This window comes from Colobus angolensis, unplaced genomic scaffold (assembly GCF_000951035.1).
Source record: "Colobus angolensis palliatus isolate OR3802 unplaced genomic scaffold, Cang.pa_1.0 Scaffold161, whole genome shotgun sequence".
Taxonomy (NCBI): domain Eukaryota; kingdom Metazoa; phylum Chordata; class Mammalia; order Primates; family Cercopithecidae; genus Colobus; species Colobus angolensis.
The window spans coordinates 4,431,691-4,457,655 of NW_012114722.1; positions in this window are offsets into that span (position 1 = coordinate 4,431,691).

Genomic DNA, 25,965 nt, shown 5'->3' on the forward strand with positions numbered 1-25,965 from the left:
TACCTCAGTTCAAAATGCAGAAATCACCGGTCTTCTGTGTCCTTCGCGCTGGGAGTTGGAGACTGCAGCTGTTCCTATTCGGCCATCTTGCTCCGCCCAACTTTTTCAACAAGTGGTAACTTAAAGTTATTTGTCTTACTTGACTGTTCTCTGAACATTTTACATAAAATAAGGATTCCTATTCCCTTGAATTTTTGATAAAAGTCACCTGTTAAATCATTGGAGCCTTTTAAAGCGTCTTTTTTAAAGTGGTTTTTTAAATTACTGATTTAATTTATTTAATGGTTATTGATTTATTCAAGCTTCCTAATTTTCATCAGTCAGTTTTAATAATTTATGTTTTCTAGGTTTATTCATTTCATTGAAGGTTTCGAATTTATTGGTATGGTATTAGTCATAATATGTTATTATTATTTAACTCTCTATTTTCTCTGTAGTTATATTGCATTTTTGGTTCTAATATTGTTTATATATGACCTGTGACTTTCTTAATTAGTCTTGCTAAACACTTTTATCAGTTTTGGTTTTCTTTTTTATTTCTCTACATTATTTTTTTCTATTCAATTAAATGCTTCTGTGACTTTTTTTTTTTACCTTTCTGTAATTTTCTCTTTTCTTTTCTCTTCTTTTCTTTCCTTTTCTCCTTCTCCTTCTCCTTCTCCTTCTTCTTTGTTGTTTTTTTTGACAGAATATTGCTCTGTTGCCCAGGCTGGAGTGCAGTGGCATGATCTCAGCTCATTGCAAACATTGTCTCCCAGTTTCAAGCAATTTGCATGCCTCAGCCTGCTAAGTAGCTGGGAATGAAGGTGAGCACCACCATGCCCAGCTAATTTTTGTATTTTTAGTAGAGTCGGTGTTTAGTCATGTTGGTCAGGCTGATCTTGAACGCCTGGCCTCAGGTTATCTTCTTGCCTCAGCCTCCCAAAGTGCTGGGATTGCAGGTGTGAGCCACCGCACATGGCCCCCTTTCTGTAATTTCCTATAGGGTTATTCCCTTATTTTTATAGCTTATTTTGTAAACATCATTATTGATTTTAATACATGCAGTTACTGCTGTAAATATGCCCCAAATACCATTTTAGCTGTATCCCACAAGTTTTGACAAATAGTACTTCCATTAGTAAGTTCTAAATATTTTATATTTCTCACTTTATAATGACTAGAACAATTTTATTCACATTATTCCTTCATGGCCTTGATTCCTGGAAACCAATGTTGGATTTTAGACAGGAAATATTTGAGTCCTATGCCTAAAGCTTTGCTCACTTCATTGCATTCCAGTTCTGTTTCTGGTGCATAAATATGTGTAGCTTGTGTTTGATACTAGGTATGTTTTTCTGATTTTGTCTTATTTTTCTATTGCTACCATATTTTCATGAATCCACTGCACCATCATTACTGGAAGACCCTTTTACTCACTTAAGTTTACAGATTGCTTGCATATCTCATTCTTTATCAGGATGATCAATTAAAAGACAGGGAATCAGTGTCTATACTTAAGACTGTACAGCATGCTGATTAAAAGAGAGGGAGTACTAAGCCAATTATATAGATAGGTGTAAACATTGACAAATATAAGAGTGACCGTGGAGAATGAAAAAGAAACAATCCTTTACTTTGTCAGTGTGGTTAGGAGTTACATGTCCCCAGTTCCCAACTGAATGTAATTTAAATCAATTCAGACTGAGGTAAAACTTCATCTCTTCACAAGAGGTGACTCTGTGCAGTCTCTCAGACATTACCGCAATCACCTGTGGAGATATTGTTCTAATCTACAAATAAGGACACACTCATGCAACTGCAGTTCAAAAGTAGATATAGTTGAAGTATGACTGAAACGTAGGCTTCCATTTTTCCCCTTGTTTATATGCTTTATTCCCTTTGAAAAAATAGGAGACTTACTTATTTTAAAGTGCCCTTTCCTTTAGAATGACCTGCTGAGTATTTGTAGAACAAACTTGGCACAGTGTGTTGGAAAGACACAGAATAAATTTTCTGGGAGGAAATTGAAACACTAGTAAAAGAAATGAATTCTGTGATAAAAAAATTTGTCCTCTTTATATTTATGGCCTCATTCCCATATCTTTCTCCTTCCTCATTTCTCCCTTTCTTCACCCTTTAATTTGTTGTCCTTGTTGCTTAGTGACTGTGGTTGGGTTAGAGGAGATAGAAATAAACAAAAATTTTGTTGGCAAAAGCTTCTCATTTTAAAAAGGCAGCATGTTTGGCAGGCAGAAGATTGGAACTTTTGGCCTTGATGAAAAATTATATGTCATGCTTTCAAAAATAATAAAAATAAATGGGAATGTTTGGCATTACAGAGAACAAGCCATATTTAACTAGTTTTGAAACAGAAAGTATTTGATAAAGATAAAACCTTTTTATTTATTCTATACTTCCTTTTAATTCTCAAGCTGATGTTCTATGACTATGGTAGTTAATTTTATGTCTCAGTTGGACTGGGCCATGGAGTGCTTAGATATATTGTCAAACATTATTTTGTGTGTGCCCTCAAAGGCGTTTTTTGATAAAAAAATTTGAATAGGTAGACTGATTAAAACAGATTGTCCTTTCTAATGTGACCAGGCTTCATCCAGTCATTTGAGGGCCTGAATAGAACAAAAAGGCTGACCAGCATGCATACACACAAACACACACTCACACACCACTCCTGTTGGTTCTGTTTCTCTGGAGAACTCTGAGTTGTTTATTGAAAATATAATTTAGTGTTAAAAAAACTTGAAATAAAGTTTTTGAAATCTGTTGTAAAATAAATGAAAAGTCCAGGGACAAAGGACATTCGAAAAGGTTTATTCTAGGATATAAGCTAAGGGAAAATTCTCAAGGATCAAAATAAAGTACATATTCTAGGAAGAAGGAATTCCTCCATCTAATTTTTGAGAAGTGTCTTTCTGATATTATCCAAGTAGTTTAGAGAATCGACTACCACTAAATCAACTAAACATCAGGGATTCTTACTCTTATTTTCACCAGAATGCAAAGTGTTTTAATACAATACCTGTAACTTGGATACTTAATCAAGTATCTTTATTTCCCTTCAAGACAATACTTTTCTTTTATTTTTCCAACATTTATTTTAGGTTCAGGAGTACATGTGCAGATTTGCTATAAGGGTAAATTGCATGTCACAGTGGTTTGATGTACATTATTTCATCACCCAGGTAGTGAGAATACTACCCGATAGATAGTTTTTCGATCCTTACCCTCCTCCCACCCTCCATCCTCAGGTAGGCCCTGGTGTCTATTGTTCCCTTCTTTGTGTCCATGTGTGTTCAATGTTTACGTCCTACTTATAAGTGAGAGCAAGTTGTATTTGATTTTCTGTTACTGCATTAATTTGCTTAGGATAATGGCCTCTAGCTCCATCCATATTGCTGCAAAGGATATGATTTCATTCTTTTCTATGGCTGTGTAGTATTCTATGGCATATATGTACCACATTTTCTTTATTCAGTCCACCACCGATGGGCATCTGAGTTGAATTCATGTCTTTGCTTTTGTGAATAGTGCTGTGATGAACACATGTTTGCATGTGTCTTTATGGTTAAATGATTTATATTCCTGTAATGGGATTGCTGAGTGGGATGATAGTTCTAAGTTCTTTGAGAAATCGCCAAACTGCTTTCCATGGTAGCTGAACTAATTTGCATTCCCACCAGCAGTGTACAAGTGTTCTCTTTTGTTTGCAACCTTGCCAGCATCTGTTATTTTTTGACGTTTTAGTAATAGCCATTTTGACTGGTAGGAGGTGGTATTTCACTGAAGCTTTGATTTGCGTTTCTCTAATGATTAGTGGTGTCAAACTTTTTTTCACACGTTTGTTGTCCACATGTATTTCTTCTTTTGATAAGTGTCTGCTCCTGTCACTTGCTCATTTTTTTCCCTCACCTGAGCCGCAAGTTCCCCATATATGTGGAGTTGTTTGTTTTTTGCTTGTTGATTTAAGTTTCTTATGATTCTAGATAGTAGACCTTTGTGGGATGCATAGTTTGCAAATATTTTCTCCCACTCTGTAGATTGTCTGTTCACTCTTTTGATAGGTTTTTCTTTTTTCTTTTTTTTTTCTGTGCAGAAGCTCTTTAGTTTAATTAGGTCCTACTTGTCAATTTGTATTTTTTTCGTAATTGCTTTTAGTCTTGGTAATGAAATCATTGCCAGAGTCTATGTCCAGAATGGTATTTCCTAGGTTATCTTCTAGAGTTTTTATAGTCTTAAGTTTTACATTTAAGTCTCAATCCATCTTGAGTTGATTTTTGAATATGATGAAAGGAAGGGGTCCTGTTTCAATGTTCTGCATTTGGGTAGCTGGTTATCCCAGCCCCATTTATTGAATAGGGAGTCCTTTCACCATTGTTTGTTTTCATCAACTTTGTTGAAGATCACACAGTAGTAGGTGTGCAGCTTTATTTCATCAAATTGGTCAAATTGGCCATTTTAACAATATTGATTATTCCTATTCATGAGCATCAAATGTTAGTAGGTGTGCAACTTTATTTCTGAGTTCTCTGTTCTGTTGCATTGGTCTGTCTGTTTTTGTATCAATGCCTTGCTGTTTTGGTTTCTGTGACCTTGTAGCATAGTTTGAAGTTGGGTATGTGATGCCTTCAGCTTTGTTCTTTTAGCTTAGGGTAGCTTTGGCTATGTAGTCTCTTTTTGATTCCATATTAATTTTAGAATAATTTTTTTTCTAATTCTGTGAAAAATGTTGTTGGTAGTTTAATAGGAATAACATTGAATCTGTAAATTGCTTTGGGCAGTATGGCCATATTAAAAATATTGATTCTTCCTATTCATGAGTATTGAATGTTACTTTGTTTGTATCATCTCTGGTTTCTTTCACCAGTGTTTTGTAATTTTTGTAATGATCTTTTACCTTCCTTGTGAACTGTATGTATTTCTTGGTATTTTTTTCTTTTTGTGACTATTGTGAATATGATAGCATTCCTGATTTAGCTCTCAACTTGGGTGTTATTGCTGTATAGATAATGCTGCTGATATTTGTACATCAATTTTGTATCCTGAAGGATACAAAGAAAGGAAAAGAGGAAGTCAAACGATTTCTCTTCCTGTGAAGAGAGACATTTTACGTTCCTTCTTATTGTTGTACTTACCTTGCAGACCATTACACTAATTTATACACCTTGTAGTAGTTTATGTGAGCATTCATTCAGCCCTTGTCAATATTGAGTGCAATAAGTTAACAACTTGTTGACCAATTTGATGAATGTAAAATTATTTCTTGTTTTAATTGACCTGTTATTGGTTTCTAGAAATTATGAATCTGTTAGTCTATGTTTATTGGTCTTTATATATATTCTGTTTTAGTTTGCCTTTTATTGGTTTCTAGAAATTATAAATCTGTTAGTCTATGTTTATTGGTCTTTACATATATTCTGTGAACTGATTTTTTTAATAGCTTTATTGAAATATAATTTACATCCCATAAAATTAACATATTCAAAGAGTACAAGTCAATGGCTTCTTGATATATCTATCACATTATTATCTTAAAAATTAAGCTGAATTATATGTAACATAAAATTTACCATTTTAACTATTTTAAGTGCTAAATTAAATTACGTTAATTACATTCATGTTACACCACCAGCACCACTATAATATGCAGCACTTATTTGCAAATATTTTTCATCACCCAAATGGAAACTCTGAACATTAAGCAATAATATCCCCTTCTCCCCCAACTCACTTCCCCACAGCCACTGGTAACCTCTAATCTATTTTCTGTCTTTGTAGATTTTCCTATCATAAGTACCTCATATATTTGGAATCATAAAATATTTGTTCTTTTTTGTATTGCTTATATCACTTAGCATAACGTTTTCAAGGTTCATGCATGTTATAGCATGTATCAGAATTTCATTCCTTTTTAAGGCTGAATAATATTCCATCGTATGTATATACTACATTTTCCTTATCCATTCAACTGTTGATGGACCTTTGTTTGTTTCCACATTTTAGGTATTGTGACTAATCCTAAATCCCTGCTTTCAGAACTTTTGGGTATATACCTAAGAGTAGAATTGCTGGATTACATGGTAATTCTTTGCTTAGCTTTTTGAGGAACTAAAAAAGTTTTTTATAGCTGCTACATCACTTACATTCCCACCAGCAATAAATGAGTGTTCAAATTTCTCTACATCCTCACCAACACTCGTTTTTTTCTGTTTTTTGATGATAGCCATCCTAATGGTTATGAAGTCGTATCTGATTGTGGTTTTGATTTTTCATTTCCCTAATAATTAGCAATGTTGAGTATCTTTTTTATGTGCTTATTTGCCATTTGTGTATCTTCTTTGGAGAAATGTCTATTCAAATGTTTTGCCCATTTATGAAGTGCGTTGTTCATTTTTGTTGTTGAGTTGTAGGAATTTTTACAAAATATGGATTTTGGATATTAATATTTTTAGGATATGTGATTGTTTCTGTCGTTTCTCCCATTCTGTGTGTTGTCTTTTCATTTTCTTGACAGTGTCTTTTGATTAATAAAGGGCTTTACTTTTGATAAAGTCCCATTTATTTGCTTTATTCTTTTATTGCCTGTGTTTTTGATGTCATGTCCAAGAAATCATTGCCAGATCCAATTTCATGAAAATGTTCCCTAAGTTTTCTTCTAAAGATTTTATAGTTGTAGCTCTTAAAATTGAATTTCTGGTCCATTTTGAGTTAATATTTGTATATGGTGTGAAATAAGGGTTTAACTTCACTGTTTTGCATATGAATATACAAATTTCCCAGTACTATTTCATGAAAAGACTGTACTTTCTCTACTGAGTGGTCTTGGCACCTTAGTTGAAGATCAATATTTGAGTTTATTTTTGGGTTCTCTATTCTATTCCATCAATCTATATGTCTTATAACAGTACCACACTATTTTGATTATGGCAGCTTTGGAGTAAATTTTAAAATATGGAACTGAGAGTCTTTCCAACTTGTTCTTTTTCAGGATACTTTTGGCTATTTAGGGTCTCTTGAAATTCTACATGAATTTTAGTATTGTTTTTTCTATTTCTTCAAAAAAATGTTGTTGAGATTTTAATAGGAATTACATTGACTCTGTGGATCACCTTGGGTAGTACAATCATCTCAATATTACATCTTCTAATCCATCAACATGAGTTGTCTTTCTATTTATTTAGATCTTCTTTAAGTACTTCCAGTAATATTTTGTAGTTTTTAGTGAACTATTCTACCTTCTTGGTTAAATTAATTTCTAAATATTTTATTCGTTTTGATTTTATCTTAAGTTATATTTAAAATTTATCTTTCCAGATTGTTCATTGTTAGTGTTAGAAATGCAGGTGATATTTGCATTTTTATTTTGTATCTTGTAATTTTGCTGATTTTGTTTGTTAGCTCTGAAAGATATTTTGGTGTGGAATTTTTAGGGTTTTCTACTTATAAGATCATGTTATCTGTAAACAGAGATGATTTTACTTTTTTTTTTTCAATATAGATGTCTTTTAATTTTTTTTTTCTTGCCTAAATTCTTGCTAGAACTTCTTGTAGTATGTTGAATAGAAGTGGCAAAAGTGGGCAACTTTTTCTTGTTCCTGATATTAGAGGAAAACCTTTCAGTCTTTCACCATTTAGTATGAAGATAAGTGTGGGTTTTTCATACAGTCTTTAACTGTGTTAAGGAAGTTTCCTTCTATTCCTAGTTTTTTGAGTATTTTATCATGAATATCTGTTGGATTTTGTCAAGAGTTGTTTCTGCATCAGTTGAGATAGTTATGCAGTTCTTTTCTTTCATTCCCTTAATGTATTAAGAAAGTATTTTCCTATTTTCTGTTTGCTCGTCAATTTTGTTGCTATTAATGTACATTTTTCTTTTTTAAAAAAGATAGGGTCTTGCTTTGTTGCCCAAGATGGAATGCAGTGGCCCGATCACAGCTTCCTGCAGTGTCAAACTCCTGGGCTCAAGTGATTCTCACATGTCAGTCTTCCAAGAAGCTGGGACTACAGGCATATAGCACCACATCTGGTGAATTTGTATTTTTTTCTTTTTTTTGCTTTTAGAGATGGAGTCTCACTATGTTTCCAAGGTTAGTCTTGAACTTCTGGCAGCAAGTGACCTCCTGTCTTAGTCTCCTGAGTAGCTGAGATTATAGGCCTGAACCACCACACCCAAATTAATGTACATTTTATTTATGTTTTGAAATCTGTTTTTTTTTTTGATTTGAGGATTAAAAAGTCCTTCAATTTCAAGATCAATTATAGAACTACCTATGTACCTGTCTTTTCTTCTAAATGTTATAGTTTCAATTTTGTATTTCATTTTTTAAACCATGCGGAATTATTTTCATGTTAAGTATCCAGCTTGATATCTTTATACACTGTAAGAAAAAGTTCCCAACATTTTTTGTTTAGTAACTCTCACTTTACGTATTGGTTCTGAATAACAACTTTTATCATAAATTTGGTTAATATTTTAGTGTCTTATTCTGGCCTATCATACTGTTTTAATGATATTCTTGCCAAGTTTTTCACCTATCCAATAATGTTTTAAAACTACACTTGTGGTAGACTGTCGTATTCCAAATCTTTAGTCTTTCCCCAATAATAAGATTTTTTATTCACATCTTTTGCCATGAACTTTGCAGTTCCCTCTTCCCACTTAAATCTAAGCTGGCCATGTGACTTGCTTTGGCCAACATGATTTTACAAAATGTGATGCAGAGATTTGAAAAGTGCTTCTGGAGTTGGGCTTAGTCTCTTTCACTTCAGCAATTGCCATAAGGAAAACATGGCTAGAGTACCCTACTAGAACCAGGAGGAGGATGAAAGACATATAGAGAAGAGCTATCTTAGCCAAGCCACCCCAGCTAGGCTTAGCCTAGGTTATCTGACTCTTAGTCAACCCACAAATGTTTAAGAAATCCCAGTCAATATTCACAAAGTAAAATAGCCCAGACAAGTCTAGATTAGATAAATACTAACTGACTCACAGAAATGTGAGCTGAACAACGGCAACAAAAGCCAAAATTGATAAATGGGATCTAATTAAACTAAAGAGCTTCTGCACAGCAAAAGAAACTACCATCAGAGTGAACAGGCAACCTACAGAATGGGAGAAAATTTTTGCAATCTACTCATCTGACAAAGGGCTAATATCCAGAACCTACAAAGAACTCAAAGAAATTTACAAGAAAAAAACAAACAACCCCATCAAAAAGTGGGCAAAGGATATGAACAGACATTTCTCAAAAGAAGACATGCATACAGCCAACAGACACATGAAAAAATGCTCAGCATCACTGGCCATCAGAGAAATGCAAATCAAAACCACAATGAGATACCATCTCACACCAGTTAGAATGGCAATCATTAAAAAGTCAGGAAACAACAGGTGCTGGAGAGGATGTGGAGAAATGGGAACACTTTTACACTGTTGGTGGGATTGTAAACTAGTTCAACCATTATGGAAAACAGTATGGCGATTCCTCAAGGATCTAGAACTAGAAATACCATACGACCCAGCCATCCCATTACTGGGCATGTACCCAAAGGATTATAAATCATGCTGCTATAAAGACACATGCACACATATGTTCATTGTGGCACTATTCACAATAGCAAAGAGTTGGAATCAACCCAAATGTCCATCAGTGACAGACTGGAAATGTGGCACATATACACCATGGAATACTATGCAGCCATAAAAAAGGATGAGTTTGTGTCCTTTGTAGGGACATGGATGCAGCTGGAAACCATCATTCTCAGCAAACTATCGCAAGAACAAAAAACCAAACACCGCATGTTCTCACTCACAGGTGGGAACTGAACAATGAGATCACTTGGACTCGGGAAGGGGAACATTACACACCGGGGCCTATTATGGGGAGGGGGTAGGGGGAGGGATTGCATTGGGAGTTATACCTGATGTAAATGACGTGTTGATGGGTGCTGATGAGTTGATGGGTGCAGCACACCAACATGGCACAAGTATACATATGTAACAAACCTGCATGTTATGCATATGTACCTTAGAACTTAAAGTATAGTAATAATAAAAAAGGGTAATATCTTAAAAAAAAAGAAATATGAGCTAAATAAATGCCACTAACATTTTTATGGTTGCTTACTATTCAGGAATAACTAACCAGTAGTTATTTTAATATATGGTAGGATGTCAACTTGTTTTGCAAAAGTATTTTGTAGCTATTATTGGCCATTCATTCTGATTTGCTTAATTATGCAATTTTTCGTGTATATTTCTTATCTTTCACCTTGACCCAGTCTAACAATAAAAGATCTTTGAAAGCAGACACTAATTGATTCATCTTTAGTAGTATCTGTCCCAATATGTAGCTCAGGGCTTTTTGCTCATAGTGATACTCAATACCTAGTCACTATTTAATTAAATTGAGTAACTTCAAAACAAATTCTGGTAGCACAATCAGAATCTCACCATTCCCATTTACTTCATTACCTATAATGTAATTTAGAATGTCTGATATTATATAGCTATAGCCTTTTTTTAGATAGGTTTTCTTTTATTCTGTTATCTCTTATCTACTATAGCAATGGTTATTGTAATTTATATCAAATGGCATATGATACCTTGGGTTTTGATAGTATCCAAAATGTAGGAGCCACATAATCATTTTTTGTATGTCTTTGTTTTTCAATTTTACTTTAGCTTACTCTCTTTTCAGCTTACTCTGAAATCTTCCTTAATTTTCTTATTTTTATTACAAGAAAAGGAGGTAGTATTTGAATATATATGAAGCTGTTTGAAGTAGGTGGACAACACTGATTCACCCAATTAATAGTGCTTGCAGATTTTTCTGGGGGGATTTTGTGACCTTATATGTAACACTTTTTAATAATTGCAAAGTAGATTCATTATACGTGACTTAAGAATTTGAAGGCAAAATTGCCTGGCTTTTGATTTTTCTTTTAAGAAAAGGAGGGGGGAAGAATATCAGGGCCTAGTGAATATATCACCAACATAATACTGATTAATTTTCTTGAGTAGGAATGTATTTTTTAATTTTACTATCAAGATTTGCTGGAATCATCTTCCCCTCAATATTTATCCCACTGGAGATCTTATTAATGGTACTTTATCTTTCGGCTGCACCTTTTACTCTTTCCATCTGTTTGTGGAGCATTTTAATAGCCCCTACAGAGCTCCATTACAGCTAAATGTTTTCTGAGGCAGCCTATGATAGATGGGTCTGCTATTGTGTTTAATAATTTCCATTAAATATTATACTAAAACTGAATTATGATGAAGTTAAATAAAAGAATAATGTATTATGTTGGTTTTCTCTTAGAAAACCTCACTAATTTATGTTTGCATTTAATAAAACTAACCTCTTGGCCAGGCATATTGGCTCACACCTATAATCCCAGCACTTTGGGAGGCCAAGGCGGGCAGATCATGAGGTCAAGAGATGGAGACCATCCTGGCCAACATGGTGAAACACCACCTCTACTAAAAATACAAAAATTAGCTGGGTGTGGTGGCATGCACCAGTAGTCCCATCTTTTCAGGAAGCTGAGGCAGGAGAATCACTTGAACCCGGGAGGCGGAGGTTGCAGTGAGCCGAGATTGCACCACTGCACTCCAGTCTGGCAAGAGAGCAAGATTCTGTCTCAAAATAAAATAAAATAAAAACAACAAAATACCCCAAAAAAATAACCTCTTAGATCATTTGTCCAATGTTTAAGGAACATATGTTTCCCCAAAAGAAATGGAGTTAGAAAAGGGTAAGTAAATTGTTAAAGTGATGACAGAACTTTGAGACATTCTAGTCTTGTGCTTTAGGATATGTGAGAAGCATATATAACTTCCCTAATTTTCATTCAGTCAAGCTTTTCTCATGACCTTGTGCAGGTCATATGACCTCGTTCAACTCACATATCTATAAGCATCTGCTTTTTAAAGTTTTCATTTTCCAAACTAATTATCTTACTCTACACATGGTAAAAGGAGGTAGCTACACTACTTTAATAATAATTCCCCTGAGATATTTATAGTACAATTATCATAAAAGTATATATTAAGATACAGTCAATATGCCACTCTTCTGTCTCTTGAGCTATATAAAATAGCTGCTTCTGTGTAATGGATATAAATGGCCTCTGCACATTACTTCCATCTGACTGGTGTATGTAGTGAAACAATGGTGTCTGTAGCACAGTATCTCATATAAATAAGCACTCAAGAGATGCTTATTATGTTGAATTTTCATTTACAGAAAAATAATTCTCTGATCAATTATATAACTGATTAATATTAATATTGGCAATAATATTTTCAGAATTAATACTAAAATTGTCTCAAATAAAAAGCATATATCTACTATTTGTTATTCATATAAAGTGGTCTACTGAAGAAAAGACATCTCTAGGTAGAAAAGATCTTACAATGTTCCCACCTTGAGCTGAAAAGACAATCTGTGAAGACAGTCATGAACAGGTAAATTCAGCAATGAAGCAATTATTGAAATAGTTGAAGGAAAATTCTGTTGTTAAGGCACTTAAACATTTTGGCCATGACATTGATTTAAAAGACAAACAACATGATTCTCATTTGTCTTTCTCCAAAATGGTTGCCATGTTGACAGCACAAGAAATTGCAATTTTCCTTGTCTCCTTTACCTGCCCACATGCCTACCCATACCCTCCAACTATTAACAATTTTTTTTCTTCTCTTTCTGTCCTTGATTCAGAATAATATACCCTACCTACTTTTAAGATTTACCATAAAAGGGTAAATAATCTGACATGCAGGCCAGGTTCTGACGTTCTGATGGAAATGAATGAGTCAGAGTCAAGAGCATGCCAGGAAGAGACACCGTTCAAAAATCTAGAACAGGGGAATGCAGAAGTAGAGTTATAATCCAAAAGAAAAGGTAACACGTCAAATTGAGGGACAAAATAAGTGATGTTAACCACGTATGTCAAAACAGAGAGAAACTTTATTTAATGAGTACTTTCTCCACATCCCCATACCCTTAGGCTTTTGTCTCCTTTTATGAATATTGAGGATGAGTGACCCGACACCTGAGTTGATAGTTCAGTAAAAAACAGAAGTAGTACTCTATAAGAGTCTACAATGGTATGTTGAATGTCTGGCATCAGATGACAATTCTAGAGACTTGGAGGCAAGTACAGAGACCAATAGAGTGCAAAAATTATCTACTCTAATTTTTGCTTATTAAGCTGCCTGGTACCTCTTCTTATTTAGTCTAACAAATTGTATAGGAAGAGTGTGCCATATAGAAGTTTTTCAATGGTGGAGAAACTTTAGGTTGTTTTTCTATATTCGGACAGATAATCTGTGTATTAGTCCATTCTCACACTGCCGCAAATAAATACCTGCAACTTGGTAATTTATAAAGAAAAGAGGTTTTATTTGCTCGTGGTTTCACAGGCTGTATAGGAAGCATGACCGCTTCTGGGGAGGCCTCAGGAAACTTTCAATCATGGCGGAAGGTGAAGGGGAAGCAGACACATCTTACATAACTGGAACAGGAGGGAGAGAGAGAGGGAGAGGAGTGCTACACACTTTTAAACAAGCAGATCTCATGAGAACTCTCTCATTATCTTGAGAACAGCACCCAGGAGGATGGTGTTAAACCATTAGAAACCACCTTATAGCCCAATCGTCTACCATCAGGCTCCTCCTCCGACATTGAGGATTATAATTTGACACGATATTTGGGTGAGGACACAAATTCAAGCCATATCAGACTGCATATGGCGTTCTCCATAATGACACGACTAGAACCCAACTTTGTGAAAAATTACTTTCAGCTGGTCATTAAGACAGTGCTGCTGAGAGATCCTCATCAGAGTGAATGCATTAGCCACACAAGAACAGTGTTGTACAGGTTTCCTGGAAAAGTGCTTTAAAAATAGAAAACAGCATATTCTGAGAATGATATTGTTGCATTCAGTGTAATCTTCAGAAAAATAAAAGATATGAGGGAAAAGAAGGAACAAAAGGAAAAATTGATAATGAGAAGACCACTTTTTATCTTATTGCCTGTAATAAAGATGATTCCTGCTTTAGTTTATTCGTTAAGGTGTAAAATTTTTGAGATGTTATCTTTCTACTTTCAACAAATGGATCTTAGTTTGTTTTATTTTTTCCTTACACATGGGCTTACCCAGTGTAGAGACATATCTATGTGATAGTAAATTATGTGCATAAAAAGTTAAAATTCTGGCCTGTTTAGCCATAGTGTTTGGTCCATGAAATACCACATTTATCTATCTGACAGTACCTGGGAAATTCTTCACTGCCTTCCACACCATTATCCTCCTGACCTTCTAGGCTGCTTGCACATTGGAGTACCAGTTGCCCATATTGATATCACTTCAACTGCCCACCTTAGCAAAAAAGCAAGTGAATGAGACTCTCTGTTATAACTCTTGAGGTCCCTCTGTTTAGTCTGTGCTTCTTCAAAAATCTCTACAAGTCACTTGGGGCAGCGAGGAAAGTAAATTACCATCATTACGTTATCTCTAGATCCTGCTGGATCAGGATTTGGCTAATTTAAATGAATGAGAACATTTGAGAAAGACGAATATCTGGACAAGGATGGAGCAAAGACTAGGGGGATTCAACTGGTAGGAGGACGACCATTTGTGTAGGTCATGTAGACAAACAGAGTTAGAGTATCCAGGATTTTAATCTGGGATCTATATGTTACTAGTTGCATAACCTTGATCAATGACTTAACCTCTTGAGTCCCATCTGTGTAAAATGAGGATAATATTATGTAACTCACAGGATACTGTAACAAAGAAATGAGAAACATGTTATATAGTGAGCATTAAAAGGGCACTTTAGCTTATCATGCCACAGAATCTGTATGGCATGAAAGATGCTGGTGCAGGTAAGCAGTTATCTTCATGGCTATTGGGTGCTTTGACAGGCTGAATTGAGTAAGTCGTGGGAGTGAGGAGGCCTTGACAGTGGAAGAAACAGTCCAAGCAAAGGTATAATGGTATAATGAAAAGGAGTCACTTGTACCAGGAAAAAAATAGAGTTACAAGTAATTTCTGTTTCATGCAGGCAAATCACGAGAAAAAGAAAGAGACTCTTTTAAAATCAGTTTTTAGACAGTACTTTTTATGTTTACCATTTCTATTGCCAGAAGCCTGATTAAGTTGGAAGTACAATCAGTTTTCTCAGGAAATAGTGTGGGTGTTAATTAGAGTGGTGTGAAGCTAGTGGGTCTCATATATCAGTGAGGTCAATGGAAACTTTAGTTACTGCAACTTTGAGAGCATTCCTCAAACCATGAAGTTAGCAAATTTTTGCACATATCTTAAAAAAGGAAGCTTATTGGCTACAGAGGCAGCTATTAAAAGGATTACTGTTAACAGCACTTTCAGAAGGGGGGGAGGAGTCAGGGAATAGAAACACTTAAAGTCTACCTCTGCTTACCCCAAAGGAAGAGGAGAAGGAATATATGACATATTTTACTGTTTGAATGTACCTGTGCAGTGTTAGTCTAGTCTTTTATTACAGGTTGAGCATCTCTAATCCAACAATCCAAAATCCAGAATGCTCCATATCCAACGTTTTTTGAATACCGACATGATGCCACAAGTGGAAAATTCCACACCTGACCTCGTGTGATGGGTGCACAAAATTAATAAAAATATTTTATAGAATTACCTTCAGTCTATGTGTATAGGGTGAGTATAAAACATAAATGAATTTTGTGTTTAGTCTTGGACGCCATCTCCAAGATACCTCATTACATATATACAAATATCCCCAAATTTGAAAAGAATCTGAAATCTAAAACACTTCTGGTCCCAAGCATTTTGGATAAGGGATACTATATCTGTACACCCTAAGATGCTTATTTAATGTTTTAAAGGCCCTCTGGAATGTATTGCTGTCCATGAGCATAGATAGAGGAAACTTAAAATGCTGTACTTTACAATAACACAATTATACTCCCAAAGAGCTCCCTACTGGTGCTTGCAATAATCATTAATCACTCTTCTGATGTAGAAATTCGATGGTACCCTTAAAGATGCTAATAGCTCTAGGAGGAATAATGTATTAAGTAATGAAGTGTTATTAATCCTTAAGTGAGAATTAATTGATCAGATCTTTTCCAACAAAAAACCTATTGGAAAGAGATTTTCCAAGAAAGAATACAGGACATTATCTGGTGGGAATGAGTTTGATTAGCCGGAGAATGGTAAGAGCATTCAGCATAAAGATACTATGGAGATACCTGGATGATGGTACAAAGATATCTGTGAATCAAAACAAACAAACAAAAAACACTGAAAGAATAGGAATAAAGAGCCTGGGGGAAATTTTAGCAAGTGATTGCTATGTGCAATTAGGCTTCACTTACTTCACAATTTTGCCTTGGGCCAGCTATGTATATAGCTCTAGCTATTATTTTAAGAGTTTGTTTACTTGTATCTGTAAGTCTTAATTCAAATTCTATTCATAGTTCTTGTCTTTGACTTTTCAACTATAAGGATGAGTAAAAAATAAGATCACATTTTCTAATGAGCAGCAGTAGCTTTCCTTTAGGAAATGGATTAGAAAATATTTGATCAGTTATACCCTGATGAAAGAGAAGCATTTCACTGTAATTTTTTTCTGGCTATTTTAAAAAAGGTATTTTTCAAACCCTTCAAATCCTCCTGAGTTATCTGCAAAGGGATGAAGATGATGGGTGTTACACTGCAGCCGAGGCATACATTTTAGTGAAAATTCAGGTTTGGTAATGAGTGCTTACAGCAGAAATACTAATCCTACTCTTTCAACCTGTGTTTGTGTGTTTGGTGTTAGAGAAACAAGAAAGGAATAATACTTGGTTTTGTAAAATGAACAAATGACAGATCCTGTTGTGGGTATAGGCTTCTTTTAATCTTAGTACTTCAATGATCAACACTGCACTCAGAACAAGTGATTTTCATTTTATTTTCTTCTTTCTCTAAAGCATAACACCCCAGTAAATAAACATATATAAAGAGAATGATTTAGTTTTATATGCAAGAGAGTGGGACTTTAGTCAAAGAATTTCAGCTTTCTGGCCTATGTTTTCTCACCTGTGCCTTTTCTATGAATTGCGATGGTAGTATACTGTGAATTCACGTATCCGCAAGTCTCTGGATTAATTAGGATCTGCATATATGAGTTTATAGAAAAATTATAGAGAAAGCACAGTAAAGTGTGCACTTAACACAAGACATGTTAGCTATGCACACTTGTAAGTAAACTGTACTCATATTCATACCTCTATACTTAACTATGACATCAGTTTGACATGTGAAAGATAATCTGTGCCTTTAGCAGCAAAAGAACATTTTGTTGTTCTTCAGTGAATAGGGGCCTGGGGGAGTAAATATGTTGGTGCCAAGAATTGTATATGCTGCCAAATTCATTTCAACCAAGTATGACTATGTTTGTCGTGCATAGCACCGTTTGGAAATGATTTTAAACATTTATTTTCAAATCAATCAGGTTAATGAACTTGGTGAATCATGGTTAGTTTGGAATTCATAATTTTAATTGGAACTCATAGTTGAAATTGTACTTTGTGCAATTAAAATCTCCGTTAGCTGGACAAATAGAACATTGCAAACAGGCAAATCGTGAGGTGAAAAAAAAGAGGAAGGAAGGAAATGAAGGAAAAAGGAAAGGATGGCTTCCTAGTGTGGTGTAATAGTTGTCATCTTTGAAGTACATGCTTGGAGAAAAAAGCAAAAGAACCCCCGAGGGATAAAAATGTGTAATCCTGATAAAAATGCTTATTGGGTATTTTATGTATAAACAATCACTTACTATCATGTGCTAGTATGCTGGAATTTGGGGAAATGATTTTTTGGAGGCCAAAATATACAGGAAAACAATCAGGAGACAACTTTGATCCTAATCCTGTAGAAACACTCAGTATCACCTTTATTTTTATCATGAAATATTGAGAGACAAGAATCTAAGACTTTGACACAAGCATCTACTCTTGAGCCTGTAAAGATAACAAATCACCATTAGTTTTCTCTACTGCGTAGAATCTCTGTGGGAGACAGTGAGTTGTGAAGCTGCTTGTTGCACTGCTGAACCTGGGGACTCCTGACAGTGAACTTGCCAAAACAAAAGCACCAACATGAAAACTTAACGATGACTATAATCAAAAGTGAATAAGCATGCTTTTCTTTATGCAGATTTTAATATAATTTAACTGAATCAGTTTATATTAAAAGATCTTTTTCTTAAAAGACTATTTGAGAGAAGAAAGACAATAATAGGAGATGAGTGTATGTTACTGAATTTTGCCAGAAGGTAATTTCTGTTCAGAGATAAAAATTTATAATTTGGAGATTAATGGAGGTTCTATACTAGGTTGTGCTCTGTCACCCAGGCTGGAGTGCAGGGGTGCGATCACCGCTCACTGCAACCTCAACTTCCTGGGTTCAAGGGAACATTCTGTCTCAGCCTCCAGAGTAGCTGGGACTGGAGGTGAGCACCACCACCACACCTAGCTAATTTTTGTATATTTTGTAGAAATGTGGTTTGCCCAGTCTGGTCTTGAACTCCTGGGCTCAAGCCATCCTCCCACCTCAGCTTCCCAAAGTGCTGGGATTAAGGCAGGAGCCATCACTCCTGGCCTACACTGTTTTCTAATGGTATAATTTCTACTTCTTCACTCTCAAAGATGGCATATTATTTATAACAAAATAAAAGCTTTTTCTGAGCACATGAAATTGCTTTATGCTTTATAACAATAATGAGTAAAATGGAAGAATCCACCCCCTGTCGGAAAAATGTGGAATTTGTTTATTGTTTCTGCTTGAAGAAAAAAAATGTTTTCATAAGCATGGGAGAAATGAGAATTTATACAGCATAAAAGATGTGCCTTTTTCACAATCTTTCTAAACAATATTAGAGCAAAGACCAGTAGGACTATGCAATTGTTTTACTGCCATAAAAAGATTGGCATATAATCATGATTAAATTTCAACTTGATTATTTATTTGAGTGAGGACTTATCTTTGGGAGAGACATATTTAGAGAAATGAGGAAGGAGGTGAACTATACTGGCAAGTTATATGCCCAGAATCAAACCTGGTGATCAATGTCATGACAACCAGATTCAGTCCAACCCACCTAATTATAAAATATGTCGAGAGTAGTATCAGATAATGTTATTTATATACAAAATTCTGTGTGATAGGCATAATAATTTTACGTGCATTTGAGAATGCTTTCCTAAAATGATGGCAATATGCACATTATATATATGTGTGTGTGTGTATGTTTGTGTGTGTCACATTTCAGAAAGCTCTAAAGTCACTGAACTATAACAAAGATCTTATCTCTAGTTAATAACCATTTTTAGTATTAATTTGGAGGAAGTGTGTTTCTGACAAGTTATAGCATATCTATTTGGATGGCTCCCAAATCTATATTTCCAGCCTATAACTCTCCACAGAATTTGTTTTGTATAGTCACCTGTCTACTGGGTGTTTCTAACTGCATACCTAAGCCTGTTTTCCCTTTGCTAGTTCCATTGTGATGGATATATACACTTTTACATTCATTTCAAAATCACTTCCTAGTGATTCTACCACCTTAGCATTTTTAAGATATGGCACCTCCTCCATATACTCACTGCTACAACTTTAGTTCGGTCTTTACTCATCTCTTCCAGCTGTTCTGCTTATCTCCAGTCTTGCCTTCCTGAAAATCATTCTGTCCATAACACTGCCTGTGTTATCTTTTATGGAATGTATATCTGATCATATAGCTCCCCTAACTAAAGTACTCCAATGGGACTTTTAGATAAACACATGTGTTTATCCAAGCTACTTCTTGAAGCTCATGAGTATGACAATACAAGCAACTAAAAAGATATAAAACCACAAGGACAAAGAGAATGGGAGAGGAAACCCAGAAGACTAGACATATCTATGCATTTTAGAAGATAGAAAGTAAATGGATGTATAGTAATTTATGTAACAGAGGAGGAAAAGATAAAACTTAAATATCTGCAGAGGGAGAAGTAAATTCCTGTAAGACAATAGAAAGGCTTAGAAAGGCTTATGTTTAGAAACTGAAGGGACTAAGGAACTCTGAAGGCAGATTTTACTGGTTTGGGGTAAATAGAAACAAGAAGATTGGTTAAAAGTCTGGATATGTAGTAAGACCCCAAATCCCTTTACAAAACCCATTTCTCTTCTTTTAGGCCATAGTCATAGAGTAGAAATTATGTGTTTTTCAAAAGTTTTTTGATACTATAAAAGCAAATGACACACATATATATATTTGTATAATTTCATTACAATGTGCACAAAACTTACAATCATTTGATAACCTGGGCAACTGTGATTATCTACCACTGTTCTCTTATAAGCTTTTTGTGCACCTTTCAGGCAACACAGTTGTGCAAAAAGTAGATTTTCAATATAAAATAATTGACCTTCAATGAACAGTGTGTGCAAATTGTCTTTCTTTTTTAACCAAAGCGGAATTTATGGGATGGGGGATTTCTAGAACCTATAACTTCCAAAATCATGGATCTTTATTGATGAGGTGTAAGGAGGAGCAGCAGATGAAAACCATACATAAAGGGTGAAGATGCAGAGACCTGGGAGAGGTGACAAATTGTGTAGGAGACATCAACTGTAGAATTACATAGTAAATGTATAACATGCTTTGTATTTTGGTAGGTTGCAGAGATTGACTAGTGCAGCATGGAGATCAGATGCAGAAAATTCAGTCTTTGGGGGAATGGAAAGATAATGAGACTTAGATAAAAGGTAGGTGGGTTATAAAATAGGATGAAATTATGTTTTATACAAGCATGGTATGTGTTATGATTTTGAATCCTTTTCAATTTTCATATCTCTCTAGTACCAACTTGGGAGACATTTTATCATGACTGAATCGGAGAGTTGACAGCATACCAGAAAGTGTCATTGTATAGTTTGGAAGATGGAAATTATAATACTTTTTCCCCACATAAGCACTCCAGGAAATTAACCTCCAAATACAGTTGAGGAATAGGCACTGTTATGGCTTTTTTACAGATCAGTAAACTGATGAAATATGGTGAAGCTATGTAAGTAGACCAAAGATGTACAAGAAGACACACATTGAGCAGAAAATAAATTTGAGCCTTGCTTCTCAACTCTTGATTTAACCAGAGAGAGTTCTATCTCAAACATGAGGTTCTATATGAAAGCAGAAGGGAATTAGGAAGTAAAATCTGGTGAGCATTTTTCCTGAAATATTACAGCTGTCATTCTCAGGGCCCTTGTCCTGAGATAGTGTCAGGTTAAGATATTACATTTTTATTTCTCTGGGAACTCTTCATGGACTATTGCCATATCAATGACAATGCAGACAGAAGTGCAGGTGATTTTAAAGAACAGACTGCTTGACGTACCCTGTGTATAGTGCAGCTACACCCCAGAGCAGTTAGCAGTGCTTATCTGAATTCTTTGTTGTTTGTCAAAAAGATTATTGTTTTCTGACACAATCTTTCTTTTCTAAGAAAAAAAAAAAAAGCAGTGGTACATATTCTAACCATGCTTTAGAATCCCAGCTTCTGTCCTAAAGATAAAAATTTCAAGATGACTCCAAAAGAAAAAAAAGTGATATGGATATAAGTCAAGTGTTTTTAAGTTTTAAAAACATGATATCCTATTTATCTTTCTCTATTTTTTCTTTTAATGCATTAAGCATTATCTCATACAACCAGGAATGTAAACCATGACCAGTTTACCAAGAAAGGCTAAACTCAAAAGAACATATAATGATATGTTTGTCTTTGCTTTGTTGTCTGTGCATTTAATTTTCATATATATCCATATTTGTGTGGTGACTTTGAATTTGTCTCCTGGAGGTAGATGCTCATGCAGGTCTAACTACTGAAAACACCAGATGGAAATGTTGATGACTAGCAGAGAATACATGGGCAATGTGGACAGGACCAGAATATTTTGCATGAGCGGAAAGCAGGATTCTCTCATCAAAGGGAACCAGAGTATGCACTTTTGTTTGATGAGGAAACTAGCACATAGAAAAGAAACTCTTTTGATTACTTCCCCTATATATCTAAAGGATGTCCTTCCCAATGGATTGCTCTAAGGGCTTTTCACTGTAGTTTTAACAATGGCCATGCCAACATTGTATCTTTTAAGATTATTGAAAGAGACCAATTTGGGAGACTGTGACCAGTATGAGCGTTCACTTCACTGAACTGTCTCTGCTAAACTCTGGGGATCTGCAGGCTGGGAAAGATGATACTGCAGGCAAATATTTTCCTTGCTGCTCTTCTTTTCTCTCAGCAAAGTGACTGTAAGGTATTTTAGTCCATTAAATTAATTGAATAGCCGGGCGCGGTGGCTCATGCCTGTAATCCCAGCACTTTGGGAGATAGAGGCGGGCGGATCACCTAAGGTCAGGAGTTTGAGACCAGCCTGACCAACATGGTGAAATCCCGTCTCTACTAAAAATACAAAATTAGCTGGGCGTGGCGGTGCATGCCTGTAATCCCAGCTACTTTGGAGGCTGAGGCATGAGAATCGCTTGAACCTGGTAGGTGGAGGTTGCAGTGAGCCAAGATCGCGCCATTGCACTCTTGCCTGGGCAACAAGAGAGCAACTGCACATCAAAAAATAAAATAAATAAATAAATAAATAAATAGAATAGCTGTGTACCCTCATGAAATCAATAATTAGAAAAAATAAATAAAAAGAATAGATACAATCAGTTTTAAAAATTTACTTGGCAATGATAACAGCAATGAAACTACTAATTCATAGAGTAAGTCCTATGTGCCAGGCACTCTTAGAAGTACTTTGCATTTATCATCTTATCTCACAGTCACAAAACCCCATATGATGGATACTAATATTATTCTTATTTTATGGTAGAGGCAGATTTGAGATTCAATCCTAGGTAGTGTGGTTTCAGAGTCTACACTCTTTATTACTGAGGTACTGCCTCTCATAAAACAAAGCTATGTGTTTTTTTTAACTTGGTTTGATGACAGGACCACAGCTTGGGCTTATCTAAGTTTATACCCTTCTCAGTTTTTTTCTTATCTTGCCCTACCATTTCTTACCTTTCCTAGAAGTTCTCAACCCACTTGCCCAGCCCAGTATCCCATGCTTTACTGCTTCCCTGTACTTTTAGTCTAATAAAAAAGCATGTGATGAAATATATTCTCTAAAGTGTATATTATGTTATTCCTCTCAGAAGTCTTTTTTTCAGGTATATAAAATATTAACCTTCCCAGAAATATTTGCATTTTTCAAAGAGGATGCATGGAGAGGAGATTGGGAGAATATTATAGAGTAGGTAAGATTTCTAAGAGCTTCTCAAATCGCAAAAAGGTACGTAATTACATAGTTCCCTTACCTTTATGGACAGCCTAGCTTTATGGTGCTATCAGCACTTCCTTACCAGATGCAAAGGTCATAAGAAATTGGATAGTTTTCGTATTACTTCAGAGGCTCCTACCTCTTCTATTCACACTGAATTTATTACTGCTCTCTGGATTTCTGTGGAAAGGATGGACTCTTACCATTTGTGATACAATAAAGATTAATTCCTGGCTCACTGAGTTGCCAGGTTTAGCAAATATAAATTCATGACTCCAATGCAAATTTGAATTTCATAGAATAAATACTTTTTAATATAAATGTATTCCATGTAATATTTAGGGCATACTTATACAAAACTTATTTTTCATTTCTCTTAAATTCAGATTTAACTGGACAACTTGTATTTTATTAGATAACTAAACTCAAAGTGGATTTTAACTATCTGTAGACCAGAAGAAAATTTTAATTATGAATATATTATAGTGATCCAATTATGAGGTGATGAAAACATGAAGGAAAGGTGGCCGCTATAGAGAAATGCTCTGAAGGACAAATCCATGCATACAACAGAAGAATCAAAATTTGGTGATTGCTTACTTTTGAAGGGGCTTTTGAACAATGTTGTTGAAAGAGATCCCAGGTGTCTTGAATAGAAGTTCAAGGTTATGTGTTACACAGCAAAAGTCAGTATAAAAGACTAAGGACAGAAACTCAGGGACTTTGGTTCAGTTTTTGAGAGCAAGCAGGTTACATAAAATAATCAGACTAGAGAATAACTTGAGTCTTGAATGTCAAATAAGGCTTAGGGGATTAAACACACCTTAAATGTTATTTTAGGTCATTACACAGAAATCACAAGGTCAGTTAGATTTCTATTGAATATCTAAAAACCAGAGATACCATACTAAAGAGAAACTGTTAGTCTTTTGACATTATATCATCATACTCCTATATAAATAAAGAATATTTCTGGTATTTAACAATTCAGTTAAGATAATTGTACAATCAAGCATGATAATTTACAATCAAAACAAAAAATTGCAAAATGCTGTATACATATTCGGTTCTGGGAAAAGGGAAAAGTTATGAACACTTAATATCTATTTTATGATGTCACAAAATATTTGAAGCATAAAGGATAATCTAATTTCATTTCCAATTGGGATATGAGTTTCCACCTCCCTCAGGAGATGATTCCTCAGAGTAGATGACAACTAGTGGCTAAATTAGGAAATACAAGTTAGATTTATAGAACTGGTTGTAATGTGAAATCTTATTTTCTCTTCTAGCCAGAATGCCTATTAGCTATTTTGATTAATTTTAGTTGTATTTCAAAAATTAATAAATCATTGTTCATATTGCAAGATGAATACTTAATCAGATACCTCTTGCAAGATTCTGATGCTGAGAGTTAGAATACAGTGTAAAAAAAGCATTTTAAATGTAAAGAGAGTGTTGTAGAGCATACACAGTAAGAAAAGAGCAGGGTTTTCGTGGGAACCATAATCCTGAATTTCATGACTTGTCTTGTGTGATTACAAATTTAATGCTGTAGGAAGGATTGTGTGACTTCTTCCTTTATTTTGAGGATGATTTATTTGTGAATAATCAGGAAAGGATAAGACTTAGATATAACCTGAATTTGCACAAACAGGGAGGATACTACATCTTTTAGGAAGGTAAAAGTAAAACAAAACAAAACAAAACAATATGGGAGAGCAGTCTCTTCAAAAGTACATGATTTCAGCATACTGCAAGTTTTCACTGTAGAAAAACAGAAAAAACAATTTTACACTTTGACTTTATTTGCAGCTGAGCATTTCCAAAAGTCTTTGAAATGGGCACAGAAACTGTGCCATGTTTCTTGAAACTCAAGGGGTAGTCGTGACAGTGAATGAATTCCAGAGCATGCAGCTGGCAACAGAAAGCAAGGGAAGCTAGAGGAATTAACTTTTGCTTGGATTTAACTGAATCACAACTTGCAACAGTGAAGTATGAGTACAGTTGTCTGAAAAATATCAGCAGCACACAGGCAAAGTGTGTGGCAGTCAATATATGAGTTGTCTTGTTATTAGGAAAGATCTGGAGTCAAATATGAATATGAGACTGCATTTGTACACAAAAGTGTGTCAAGCTGGTTATACATCAGCCTGCTACATATGTCTGCACATCATGCAATTTAATGGAAAGGGAAGGATGCAATCAATAAGGTGTTTTTTATTGTGGTTCTGAGCATACAGATTTCTCTAAAGAGTTGAATTTTTGACACATTTTTTATATTGATTCGCTTATTTTTCTTTGGATATTGCCAGAGGCAATAAATTTTGAGACTATTCCAATTTTGGCAACAGACATTCCAAGTAACATTTTCTGTGTTCAGTGGGTACTAAACAATTGATATGGCAAAGAAGACCATGCATAAATGGACACAAAAGTTTAGATCATATTTAGGTCAGGGTCCTTTTGTGTCCTTTTGGAGAAAAATTTAATATAGGTGGTGCTGCCTAAACAAATTTAGTTGAACTTAATACACTGATTATTAGTATTTGTGGTAATAGCTGAACTTAATACACTGATTATTAGTATTTG